This window comes from Polistes dominula, unplaced genomic scaffold (assembly GCF_049000335.1).
Source record: "Polistes dominula isolate Pdom_NZ unplaced genomic scaffold, Pdom_raw_medaka contig_15, whole genome shotgun sequence".
NCBI classification, from domain to species: Eukaryota; Metazoa; Arthropoda; class Insecta; order Hymenoptera; family Vespidae; genus Polistes; species Polistes dominula.
In genome coordinates this window covers 3,592,501-3,606,104 of record NW_028300915.1, presented here as the reverse complement: position 1 = coordinate 3,606,104, position 13,604 = coordinate 3,592,501, and the positions used below count along the sequence as shown (strand labels likewise).

The 13,604-nt window shown below is 35.4% G+C and overlaps 1 protein-coding gene across 1 annotated transcript in view; it reads right to left on the bottom strand.

Moving 5' to 3' along the window:
- LOC107069441 (Histone gene-specific Epigenetic Repressor in late S phase) overlaps positions 1-13,604 on the bottom strand; it is a 71,172-nt gene that overhangs the window by 23,293 nt on the left and 34,275 nt on the right.

Below are 13,604 nucleotides of genomic sequence, written 5' to 3'. Positions count from 1 at the left end.
TCGAGCGTTCTCGCATTAGGCGAGAAGCATCCAGCTGCTTCTGCTTCTGCTGTTACTGGTGCTGGTGCTTCTGTTGTTGCTTGCTGGCCTACCAACCAGCCTGCCCGTTTGCCTCTACCTTTTGCCTTTTGCCTGTGGTTTCTTCCTTTTCTTCCTCTTTCCTACTCCTCCTTCTTCCTCTTCTTCTTCTTCTTCTTCTCTCATTCGCTCATTCGATTCCTTCTCTCTTTTTTCTCATGAGAGGATCCTGAAGGATCCAGCTCGCGAGAGAAACTCCGAACGTCAAACATTTTCTTCTCGCGTTCTTCTCGGAAATCCTTGACCTGAGATTCCTTATAACTTCTTCTTCTTCTTCATCATCCTCTTTCTCTCTCTCTCTCTCTCTCTCTCTCTCTCTCTTCTTCTCTTCTCTTCTACATTACCATCATCGACGGTCCATGCCAAAAACCGATTTCAACTTTTCTTCTTTAAACCAACTCGTAAAAGCCGTCGTCTTTATTTTTTTTTTCTTTCGTTTATTTTATTTAAGTAACGAAAAAGTATACTCATTACCTTATATACATTTTGAATTTTGTGATCTAATGAGATAAAAATACTATACATTCTTCTACGTTAAATTTAAGTTAAGATATATGACGATATGATATACTTTAACGAAGCTTCCTACTACTATTACTACTACTACTACTACTACTACTATTACTATACAGATCAGATTTTTTTTCCAACATCGATCTACCTGCTGCTGCTGCTGCTCGTGAAAGTCTCGAGAAACGAGGAAACTTTCTTCTCCAGTCCATGAATCGTACCGATTTCAAAAGGAGAAAAGCCAATGCCTAAACTTATCAACTAACCAACCAACCCGACTAACAAGCCAATCACCTATCGTGCTTTGAAAAATTCTCACAAAAATTCTACTAATTTTCAAAAGGCAAATCCAGTTGTCTCGATCTTCATTCGAAAATTTGAATTAGAAAACACGAATGGAAAGAGAAACAAATTGAGATAGATAAAGTGTGTGCTTGTGTGTGTGTGAGAGAGAGAGAGAGAAAGATAATTAAGATGCTGTGAATCAGACAACTTAACGAAGAGCTTATCGTTTCCCCTTATACTCCATTTCTTTTTTTTAGTCGAAATCTAATATCCCAATTATGAAATTAGCCCCGGTAGAGAAACAGGACGTGTGCGATGCAGGGAACGTTGTTGCAACCGACCCAAGGACGGAAAGAGAAGAAGAATAAAGAGGAGTATGAGAATAAGAAAAAGGTAAAGGAAGAATAAAAACCTCTGGCATTCTGCCACGTCCTTCCAACCGAAAGTCGACAGTACGGGACCTCTTAAACTCGCTTTCGTGCCTGATACTTTATACGTTTTGTCTCGCACGTACTAACATACATACATACATACATATATATACATAAAGAGAGAAAGAGATACACATATATATATATATATATATATATACGTACATATCAACCTAAAGTCTCTCTCCTCTTTCGTACATTATTACCGGGGAGTGAGTTCGCGACGAGAGGAATTTATAGAACGCAAGGATTTCCTCCGGCAAATGAGCCTCCTCCTCCTCCCTACCTCCCTCCCTCCCATATGCGCGCGTATATGATCAATTCAAACGAAATATTATATTTTCTCTATTCATTCTTCTTCTATATCAAATTTTCTACTCTTCTTCTTCTACTTCTACTTCTACTTTTCATCAATCAAGCAACGTCGAAGATATGGAAATAGAAAAAGAAAAAAGAAAATGGATCTGAATCGGAATAAGGGCTGATGCTGGGTACTTGTAACGCGTGTTACGGGAGAGATGGCATAACAGAAAAAGAAAAAAAATAACAACAATAAAGGAAGAAAAAAACGGGGGATATTAAAACGCGAGAAGGACTCGCTGCTGAGCTTTTCATGGATACCGCAAAGCGTAATGAAAAGGCTCGATGCGACGCACGTTGCGGTTGTCGCGTTCAACGTAAACGTGCTCGACCAAAACGTAGTAGGAACACAACTACAAGTAATATCTATGTAACCTGTATATACATGTTTACGTATATACGTGAGAACGTATCGTCGCGATGACGTTAGGGTCAGCTAAAGATCGTAAATCAAGGTCAAACTGCAATGAAGCTTTCAAACGTATACATTTGATGCAAAACGTTTACGCCATTTTTAACCTTGCAGAATATTAGAAAATTCTTTTCTTTCGATTATATATAATTTTTTGTGTTTTTTTTTTTTAATTCATTTTACCTCTGAGCAAGTAGGCTGCTAACATCATGTCCTTGAGCTGCGGCAGATAGAGGCCATTGAATAAACCATGGTTCAAGTAGTTCATACTAGGACTGGAATTGTAGTTCAAGCCTGGAGCAAGATGATGATGGTTCAGCTGATGCAGGTTCGTCAGATGACAAGGATGGCTTAGTCCGTGATTTGGGATTTGGCTTTCACCGAGCAGCTCGCAAATCTTACAACGATTCTTCGTCATCTTTCTTTTTTCTTTTACTTTTACTTCTTCTTCTTCTTCTTCTTCTTCTTAGTACTTTGAAACGAGAGTCTTCAACTCAGGATTCGCGCACTTCCATTGACAACTTTCGTACTTGCTTTCGAATGTATGAACACGTAGGTACACACGTACTAAGTTACTACACACGTAGTAAGTATATGGATATATACACTCGAACTGTTTTCGTAAAGTTTATTCAATGTCCTTCTCGCAAATGCGTAGTACGTAATAAAATATATATATATATAAGTCTGTGTATGTGTATGTGTGTATATATATATATTGAAATTCTCTTAGAGGATCCGTTGGCCGTACTTTATTCTTTTCTTCTTTTTAGTCCTTGTCTAAAAGCAAGAAGAAAGACATTTTTTTTTTTTGGAAACTAGCCCGAAAAATTGTTTGATATCGTGATATAGTAAAACGTTAACTGATTAAGAGGAATTTCGAAGCGTGTCAAACGACAAGCTCGAGGAAGACAAGTCGCTTTCTCTCTCTCTCTCTCTCTCACTCACACTCTTTCGAGTATTAATTACAGCCAACACAGCAACAATTTTCGCGATACCGTGAATAATCTGTCGAGTCTCGTAGATATATATCCTAGCGTATACGTAATATATACTATGTATCTACTACACCGATCACTAACTATGATTTGTGAGTGAGTCGATAGATCGTTATACGATTTTCCAAATCCCCTCTACTTCAACCTTCCCCCACCCTCAAAACTCCAGTCCCTTCCCTCCCTCCACAACTCCTGTCCCTTCTCCCCTCCCTTTTCTCTCACTCTCTCTCTATCTCTCTCACGCGTTATCGTATTACGACTTATCAGTAAAATACCTAGCGACCTGACCACACTCTTTCCCTACTTCATACGTGAACCTCCTCCTCATCCCCCTTTCCCCCCCATTTATTCTATCGTTTCTCTTTCGACTCGATAACTCGTTTCGTTTTGATTTTAAAACTAGATAATTCGAAAACGCTTAACAATTTTTGTTCTTTTCATTTGTTTTGATCGCACATCTTTTTTTTTTTTTTTGAATATATTTAATATACATTTTAATTTTTCATTCAATTTTTATTCTCTCTCTCTTTTCGTTTTTGTTATTGAAGTAGAATTACCTTTGGTACGATCGAAATGAAATTTCATTCGTGAATTTTCTATTCACAATTATAAAAAAAAAAAATCATCCCTATCGAAAATCAAACGAGAGTTTCGATTTTTTTCTACGTCATACGCAAACTTTGATACTTTTTGATTTCATAATACGTTTTTTACCTAACTTTTCATTATTACGTCAAACTGGATTATTCCAAAATGTTTAAAAAACAAACTTTTCTCATTTAACATCTTTTTCGAATAAATTTCAAGCAACATTTTAATTAATTCAATCTCTTTTCTTTTTTTATTATTAAGTTACCATCGTTAGGACAAAACAGTATTTTCTTTAAATTTTTTATTAGCAATAATAAAAATCATCCCTTTATCAAGAATCAACGTAGGTCTCCCTTACCCTTCCACACCATAAAACAAAACTTTTAACTATATTTTATCGTTTGAACTTTTTCGATTGTATAAAACGTTTTATTTCAATTTCTAACAACCCCACCTATCATTTGGGGAAAATATTTGAAATATATATCATCTTTTTGCGAACTATATATATATATAATACATGTCAAATGTTGCATTTTATTAATGCAAATTTATGTTACATGTCAAACAAAAATTTGTGTTAATAAAATAAAATTACCATCAATACAATGGAAGAACAATTTTTCCTTCTACATCTCCACAACTTGCAATTATAAAAAATCATCCCTATCAAGAATCAACGTGAACCTTTCCACCCTCCCTTCGTCCCTATCCCCAATCTTCTTCCATTAAAACTAACGATTCTCTCTTCGCTTATTGTTATTTTCTTCCCACTCATGAAAACTCGACGATTCTTATAAGCCACAAGGTTTCCTCCTCCTCCACCTCCTCTCCCTTCTTTATTTTCCTTCTGAGAAACAACATTTCTTCTTCCTCTTATCGAGAATAACTTCTAGCGTTTAGTTGGAATATCGTGTGTCTGAGAATTCGCTTTAAAAGCCTATCGCTAAACGATTCGGTTGATCGCTTTTGCTACGATTTACTACTCGAAAATAAAACGTTACGTATGTAAGGACTCGTACATGCATACTTTACATGCACAATTATATACATACATACATACATACATATGTAATACTTATTTGCTCAAGCAGGTGTAACGAAAAAGAAAATAATAAAAAGAAAGAGAGAGATAAACAGAGTATGGTTGATCGGAAAATATTTACCAAACGTATATAAACGTGCGACGACGAACATTATCAAAAAAAAAAGAAAATAAAAAGAAGAAAACAAATTACCCATCATAGTAAAAAATGACTGGCAAGAGAAGAAGTCGAGAAAAGACCAAAATTCAATTACAAAAGAGTCTAATTCGTTTTTATTTTTCTCAAGAACGAACTACTATTACCATTACTATTACTATTACTACTATATACTACTACTATTAATTGCTACTACTACATTTACTAAATTCTGATAAAAGCTTACGACGCATTATTTGCATAATTAGACGTCTTATCGAACTATGAAACAAAAGGTAAACGTTGTGAGTCGATTTGATAATACTTTACTTATGACTTCTTAGATAAAATGAAAATAATAATAAAAATAATTAAAAAAAAAACAGATAGATCAAATGGATAGTAAGGGTTTGATATGAATGGAAGATGAAGGGAATCTGTTTTAACACTATGCCGCCCGCAGATCTCAGATATGTTTCTTTTGTTCGACGCCGGCATAATAACTTGAAAATTTTTGATTTTTAATAAAATTTAGAAGGTAGCTTCAATATTTATTGCTTTAATTAAAATATGTTATCCAAAAATGTTCTTACTTAATTCTTGGTTAAATAAGCACGCTTTTATAGTTATTATGCTCTCCTAAACACCCACGAAATATAATTCAAATGTTATTTTTTGGTTTTTTAAATGGCACCCAAGTGGTACCACCGGCATACAGCAGATAGTTTTTGCATGGCACCAGCGTAGTGCTACCGGACGCCATAGTGTCCAATACTATACACATTACACATTACTATACCATAATTAAACACATTCGGACCTCACAAATTAAAATGTTCTTTTTCTTATCACTAATCTTTCATCTTAATTCTATATAAACAAATGTGACTACTACATACTACTACCACTATCACGAACAGAAGGATGACTACGACGATGACGATGGATAAAAAAAAAAATAAAAAAAGTAACAGCTAGAAAGTGGGAGCACGTGAAACGGTTAACTCAGCAAGCAAGATAAGCAGCCTCTTATCCACCCTCTTTTTCTTCTTCTTCTCTCTACCTTTTACTTCCTCTTTTGTTTTTCTTCTTTCTTTCTTTCTTTCTCTTTCACTCACACACTCTTTTTCTTTCTTTCTTTCTTTCTTTTTCTTTACTCTAACTCTTAACGAAGAAAAATCACGCACGAGTTCGAGATGACAAAGTGTTATTATTATTCTGGTTAGTTTATTTTTATTTTTATATTTTATTTCGAGCGGTAACAAGAAATGTGTGACTGTGACTGGATAATATAATCTTTGAAAAATAAAATTTAATTCGAATATTTAACGAGACGTTTTTACTTTAGCACGTTGTGAGCGCCACGCAAATTCTTAAGGAAATTCCCGTCAAGCCATGGGCGTTACTTTGTATTGAAAAAATGGTTGAACGTGTCAGTCACGGATGACGGACGCGGCCTAAACGGAAAGTTTAGTGTCAGTCATCGATGACTGACATGGCGCTCAACGTGTTAACCCTTTGAGTGCTAAATACTTTTACCTAAAATGTTTTATAAAAATGGAATAGTTTATTATTAACCATATTCTAATAATAAATTATATTTAATAATTAATGTTTTTCTTTCCGAATATAATTTAATTAATTAATTAATATAAACATTACACAATATTTTAAATTAATATTAACAAACACGTATATGCATCGAACAACCACGTTAATAATTTTTACCAAACGCATACATGCCTCCATAGCACTCAAATGATTAAATATTACGAGAAAACTAGTTAACGAAACTTTGTGAACGTATAAAAAAAAAATGTCATAGATACATTTATAGTAAATAACAAAATTCGTGAGAAAAAAGAAACAAGAAGAGAGAACACAAAAAAAATATTCGCCACTCAAGGAGTGAAATTAACTTCATAAACTTTCCATGCTCCATTTCTCTCTCTCTCTCTCTCTCTCTCTCTCTCTCTCTCTCACTTTGTCTTTTAATCTCTTTCCTAAAGACAATATTCTTTGTCTCTTTCTCTCGTAGATCGAAACATACGAGTTCACGTTAACGAATGAAGAAAAAGAGAAAGAAAATTTTCTTAACCGTAAATGAGAGTCGTGTTTGTAATAAAAGTTTTTTTTTCTCTCTCTCACACACACATACACATACACTCGATTGATGTGCCCACACTAACTCGTGAGAAAATAATTTTCTTGTTTCTCGAACAATGCGACTATCGAAAGTTAATGGAAGAGAGAGTGAATGATAAAAAGAGAAAGAAAGAGATATATGTATTGAATTGCCTGACAAACGCCGTTAGATCAATTAACGTAAAACGAACGAACGAACGAATGAAGCTCTGACTAAATTATCGAATAGTCTACTCGCACAAGAATCAATTGATAATTATAGCTAATAAGTAACAAACACTCGTTTGAGAACGTTGATTCTATTCATTCGATTCAATGATTTCGAGTGAAATTCGGAATTTTTACAAGTTCAAAAAAAAAAAAAAAAAGTAATCATCACCATCTCCTAGCATGAAAAATAATTAAATCAAAAGTAACGTAATATTTGCTTCGATCATTTTTCGATCATTTCTCGAAGGTGTCAGCAACTTCTTTTGATAATATAATCATCGTCATCATGTTCTTTCTGATGCTTGAATTTTATCATCCGTGACATAGAAAGAGAAAGAATATACACTCGTAGCAGAAGCAGCATTTCCTCTTTGGTTTCGTGGCATTTTGCCACCCTATGTCAACCCCCCTTCGTTTATACAGAGACGGCAGTACGGAAACTTTTTATCGTAGAAGAAACCGATAAGCATGTTGGAGCCACACGTGAGTCATACTTCCGGTCTGGACTGGACTCGACTGAACTGAACTGATGGTGGTGAACTTCGTACTTATATATGCGTTCTTCCAAATGTTTTTCTTTCCTATAATTTTATTCTAAGATCCAACGAGTAAATCAACAACGAAAATCGAACAATAATTTATTTTTATTGGTTTTTATATTATCTTTTTATCCAAAATTTCTATTTTCATGTTTATCTCATATTATTATTATTATTATTATTATTTTAGTTTTTTTATTCTTTTTTTTTTTTAAACATTGATTATAAGATATATTATTTCAATTAGAAGGTCTGTCTATTTAAAATCGAAAATTTCGAAACATTTGGTAATTCACGCAAGCTTCCATAAACGTTTGGACATAGAGGGGAAAACGCGTGAACGAGAAGCTTAACGACCGACGACATGTCGTAACTTATATAACTTATGTAAAACGGATCAGACAGCCCGCCTTTTGAAGAAACGTCGTCAACAAGTTACATCATTATATCGACACCAGGATGGTTGTAGTTAATCAGCCGTTCTTCGTCCGATCCCATGCCCGTAACATACACAATTACGCATACACCATGTTACATATGTACGCATATGATACTAGTTATCTTTCTTTCTTTTTATTTTTCTCATTCTCATTGGAATCAAACTTTTGACCATGTACTCAAAAATCGTAAACTCGTTTTTATTGTTTTAAGGAACGAGATAGAATAGAATCGCACGAGATGAGACCGTTACTTTCATAGAAATGATCGAAATGGGAGTCGTAAAATTTTCAGCAATTTTCATTATCTTTAAAAGGAGAATCTCTAAAACTAAGATTAGATTTTCTTGAAATATTTTTTACCCTAGTGTTAATTATATAATGTTTATATATGATCAAATCATTATCATCAGAAATCATTGAGAACGGTTTGGTTTAAATGTATAAGATGATCTCACGGTCAACTCGCAATATTCTTTTTGAAACTTGTTCGAGTCAACGATAAATACGTCAATGTCTCTCTCTCTCTCTCTCTCTCTCTTCCTTTTTTGCTTTCTATTTATCCTTTCTCCTTTTCTCTCTTCCTAAGGATGTAATCGTGAGAATCACGCAAGGTTCGCACGCACGTAGAAAACGTCGCGAACGATCGGATTTTCGGCCCACGCTTCTTTTCTTAATCTTCCCTTACCGAATAAATAAAAAAAAAAAAAAAAAATCCGGAAACAAAATAGAAAATAAAAAATCACTCATCTGTATTTGCGATCAAATCTTGAAACGAACGAGAGAAAGAGATAGAATTCTGATTGGAGCAGGAAAAAAAAGTGTTCGCAAAAAGAATAATGAAGAAGAAGAAGAAGAAAAAAAAAACAAAAAGAAAAAATAAAAATAAAAAGGAAGAAAAAAAGATAGGTGTAAAAAGAGAAGATTCAAGGATGCAATATGCGGTCGGTCGAGCGTCGATGAGAAACAGGAGAGGAAGGAAACGCTATAAATGCTAAAGAGGGAAAGAGGAAAAAGGAAAATAATAAAAAAAATTCTGATAGAGAGAGAGAGAGAAAGATAGATGGAGAAGGAAAAGAGGTTCACAACTCGACTGAGATCTGCGAGTTCGCAAAATCGAATAGCTTTAGCGAAGAATCCTGTAACATCAGGTCACGTACAAATTTACTACCACCGCATCATCCCATCGCCTTCTATTTATTGGTCACTTCCCCTACTTCTCCATCACCACCACCACCACCACCACCACCACCTCCATTTCCTCCTCCTCCTACACTGCCAGATCAAGTCTTCTCTTTCTTTCTTTCTTTCTTTTTCTAAGATATATCTATCTTTCTCTAGCCCTTTCTCTTAGATTCTAGTTAGAGCACATATTGCAGTTATCGTAGATTCGTGAGATCAGTCCTAAAGCACGAATAATCCTCATTTAATCGATGTATTTCCCACTCCTGTCTCTGTCTCTCTCTTTCCTACCTGAAAATACTAGCACTACACGGTATATACACACTGCAAAACGTCCGCAACCACCACCAATACCCCCGTTCACCACAGGTACAACCACAAACACTACTATTACTACTACTACTGCTAGGCAAACCAGGAACGTTAAAAGACTATATATAGGAAGGAAATCGCGGCAACGTGCTAAAGAGAACTCGCGAGCAACAATCCTAAAGGGTCAGGACGACCGCTCTGTACCTTGCACTTTTGCCGCACCGCGGAAACTTTGCCCTTCTCTCTCCCTCCCTACCTACGTCCCTCCCTTCCTCTTACTCTCTCTTTCTCTCTTTTTGTCTCTGTTTCTGTCTCACATACATACATATACAAACACGCTCTCAATCCTTACGATACCCGAACCTTTTCTCCTCCTCCTCTTTATCTACAGACCATGTGCTTTTTTTTACCTTACTCTTCTGTGATATCGCAACCAACCTTTTGTTTAAAACACATATATATATATACTTTTCTTTATCTAGAATGTTCTGTAAATGTAATATGCTAAAAACCAAAAAATGTGAATAAAAATTCTATGACACGTTCTCATATTACACTCCGCTATTCTATATTCATGTATTAAATCTGTTAAGCAAGTTATATGTATATATATATGTTTAGAATTAAATATAAACAAAAGAACATAAATGAGAAAATGGAGCACAAATTTCGATTCTGTCGATGTTATAGTTCGCGCGCAAGTAGATAATTATTATAACTTCGGTACTTAGTTACCGTAAAATAACAATAATTTATCTGAAAACCGGTTACGCGACTCGTCTCTATATATCCCCTTCCCTCTCATCACTCTCTCTCTCTCTCTCTCTCTCTCTCTCTCTCTCTTTCCTTCTTTCCACATCGCGAGTCGAGAGAAAAAACACCGAGAGGAGAGCAGCACTCCTCGGCATTTCTTTCATGACTTGGAAAGAAGATGAGGAGAAGGTTGAGGAGGGGGAGAGGGGGAGGGGGATGTACGAATCTTCTCGCTTTTGCACGGCTTAATTATTCATTATACCATATATTCTCTTTTTTATTTTTTTCCATTTACTGTCTTTCTTCATCAAAGGAGAAAGAAAAAACACAGTGAAAGAGTGAAAGAAAGAAAGAAAGAATAAAAGAAAGAGCGAGAAAGAGATAGACAGGAGTAATTTTAAATCCGTACGCACGATCGTTCCCGTGGATCTCGACGTTTGCACGGTAGGAAATGCGGTAAAATGATACAGTATGGAGTCACGCACAGGAATACGACCGTGAACACACGATGGACGCATAAATGGAAAAGAACGACATAACTTGAACGAACCACGCTCCTCTCTCTCTCTCTCTCTCTCTCTCTCTCTTTCACTCTTCTTTACTCGCGCATGAATTTAATCCACTTCTCGATTGATTTCCGATTATTCCTGCTGCTTATTCTTCATCTTCTTCTTCTTCTTTATTTTATCTTTCTTTTTCATTTTGTTATTTTATTTTCTTCTTCTTCTTTTAGATCATTTCAAAGTAAAAGACTGGTCAGCATTTAGATACGAAATACGTGAGGGCTAATGTTAACCTACCGCCATCATCATTAACGATCAGAGTCTCATGGGAGGGAATGCTATCTCTATGTCTATTTTTATCTTTTTCTTTCTCTTTAATCCCTCCTCCTTCACCCTTCCCTCTCAATCTAATCGATCAATGATTATCCAATTCCAGAAAGCGGACAACGATTACGAGTTCTCGTCGTAAATATCCCCTCCCCACTACTGTTATATTTCGTTCGTTCTTTCTTAATTTAATATATTATTCCCACTGGTATAATTTATTCAACCAGTTGTTCGTTTAACCAATTGCTCAAATATATACTACGCTAACTACTATTAATAATACTATTATTTTACGTAACATTTTTTTTATTTGTATATGTGTGTTTCTTTATAATCGTTAAATATCGAATGAGTTTAAAAAAAAATTACTGAAGGTGAGTGTTTAATTCGCCTGGGAGATCGAATCTGTCACCGTTATATTGTGACGTCTAAAATACGATATTATGAATTATTCATCGGTGATTATTATTAACCGACGTGATGATACCGATGCAAAGAATTTTCTCATTCCATTTATCCTTTTTTTTTTATTCTTCTTTTTTCTATAGCGCCATTTTTCCTGGATCCTATTATTCCTTTCCCTGTACCCTGCTCTTCTCTCCTTTCACTATTTCTTACTCTCTTTTTCTGTCTATATTTCTTTCTTTCTTCTTTACTTTTCTATCTATCTATCTATCTCGGATACTAACTCGTGACGATCGATGCGATCATGATCTATATAAAACGGAACGGTTAATCTCGCCGCTTTTCTAACCGTTTGAAGACAAAGCTTAGAAAGACGTAACGCGATTAAATTCGAAAACAAAGTGTTAGGTAGGTAGGTAGATAGGTATAGGTATATAGTATCAGTAACTCTTGGAAGAAAAGTCGAATCTTTTATCAGGCAATTTCTTCTCTTCCAGATTTATTTGTCTTCCGGGCTTTTTCTCACCTTTCTGTTCCTACTGCTGTTCACTTCAGTTCAACTCATTCACTGCTTTTATCGATATTCGTTTATTCGTTCGTTCGTTCGTTCGTTCGTTCATTCGTTCGTACGTACGTTCGTACATTCGAATCGGCCATCTTTACGCTCGCATACGTCTCGTTCACGATTCGTCCTCGACTCCGTTGATGAGATCAAATTCAATATGTACTCGTTTTAACTATCCTTTTTTTTTCTTTTCTTTTTTCTTTTAAAAATTATCTTCGACATATGTTCCGAAACGACACTTGCAGTTTATATACTTCCTCTTTTTATTTATTTTTTTTTTTTTCATTCACTCGTCTTCTCTTACTCTATCCAATTCCATCTCTCTTTTCTGCATCCGCTTTTGTAATTAAACGCATAAAGGGCGGGACTAACTCGAAAACGCAATTCCGAGCCCCAGACTCGTCCCGTGAAACTCGATAATCGTTAAGAGAGAAAATGAAACGGACGAACGTACGAGCGAACGAATGAACGAATGAACGAGTGAACGAAGACTGATATCGAATAACGATCGAATGAGTGAAACGGAGAAAAAGTATAAATAGATATATATAACAGAGAAAGATAAATAGTCAAGAGTAGTAGTATTATTATATACACGCATATAATTGATATTAAAACGTATTTAATTAATTGTCTTTACATTATAAACTTTGTTTTACCTTATGAAACGTTAAGTCATTGGATTAACGAGTTCTAGGAAAGTCCAAGAAAAGGCCCGGAGGTAGACATTTATCTGACAAAGGAAAATCAATATGTACGATTGGTTTAGCCTAGCCTAGCCTAGCCTTTAAGTAGAAATGTACGTAGTGCAAGAATGAATGAAAGAGAGATAGAGATAGAGATAGAGATAGAGAGAGAAACATAGCAATTAGCTAGGAAATTTCACTCTCTCTCTCTCTTTTTGTCTCTATGTTTCTCTGTCAAACTAGTCGTGCAATTGGCAGATTCAATTTATGTCGCACATAGATATTTACTTATGCGGAGCAAGTTACAGGAGCCCTTTCGCTTACCGCTTTCAAATCATCCGGTGGTACCCACCCAACGAGTTATGACACATGCGAAACGATCGATCCGAGGGTTAAAGCGATTATGAGAATGGGCTCTCTCAGACTCTCCAATGGAAATTCCCTATGCTGACTGCTTTGGACTAGTAGGAGACGCGGCACGCTCCAATGCACGCATGCACGCACCCATGCACACATACTCATTCACTCAATCACTCATACGCGTTAACGTAATACATAATACCGTATAAAAGACAGTTAGCAATCGTATAAAGACGATCGTTGTAGACTTTGACGTTATCAACAAATCATCATCATCATCATTATCATCATCATAATCATCATCGTGGTCTTCGAATGAGACCAACTAAAAATA